Genomic DNA, 965 nt, shown 5'->3' with positions numbered 1-965 from the left:
TAAACATTGGAAAAAACATTGTTTAATTTAATTAGCTAGAAATAATGTTTATAAGAATTCTTTTTCTTATACTTAGAAATTAAAGTTCATGAGTGGATTTCGCATTTAATTAAAATAATTTTTTTAACTAGAAATTATTTTTGATATGGAAATAGAGATGGTATTTTGGTTGAATATTTATTTAAAGTGTATTACAGTATTATGGAAATTATTCAACACACTCCTACGTGTTGGCCAATATGGTGCCACGTGTCCAATACACCCCCACGTGTTGGCCAGGATACTGCCACGTGTCGAACACACCCCACGTGTTGCAACACGTCCCTCACGTGTTGACTTCTCACCTACAAAATCTACCTATCTGTAATTACATCAAATAATTCAATTTAAAAAAAAATACCAATATTTTTTCTATATAAAAAAAAAATCAGCCTTTTTTAACTGGTGTTTTAAATATTTAGGATTTCATGATATAAAAGACCTAAAATTATAAACAAATTGTTGTATCTGTTGTCATTATTATAGCTACTGTGGTTCATAGTTGTTAAGTTGAAGTTTGCAGAAGAGTGTGTCGGTCGGAAACTGCCACTATTGTCTGATCTGCGGCCTCTCAGGCTCTCAGCATTCGTGGGATTCAGTGCAAAATGATAACAAACACTGCTTCTAATTCCTCTTCCTTGCAACTATCATCTTACGGTTTCATCATCATCATCATCAGCGTAGAAATTCATGCAACTATCAGAGACACCCCACTGATCCTTTTGTCGCTACTACCATGCATATATCACATCACATTTTTAATATACCAAAACTTTTTCGGAATATAGTGCTGTTTTATCCATTATCGTTTAAACTAAAATTTAATTTTATTTTTTAAACGCTTTTTTTTTTTATTTTAATTACTTGATTAAAACTATTTTTTTCTAAATATATTTTTTTATTGTTTTTTTTTCTTTTATTATTTT

This window comes from Arachis ipaensis, chromosome B06, assembly GCF_000816755.2.
Source record: "Arachis ipaensis cultivar K30076 chromosome B06, Araip1.1, whole genome shotgun sequence".
Lineage (NCBI taxonomy): Eukaryota > Viridiplantae > Streptophyta > Magnoliopsida > Fabales > Fabaceae > Arachis > Arachis ipaensis.
This window is presented reverse-complemented; position numbering follows the sequence as displayed.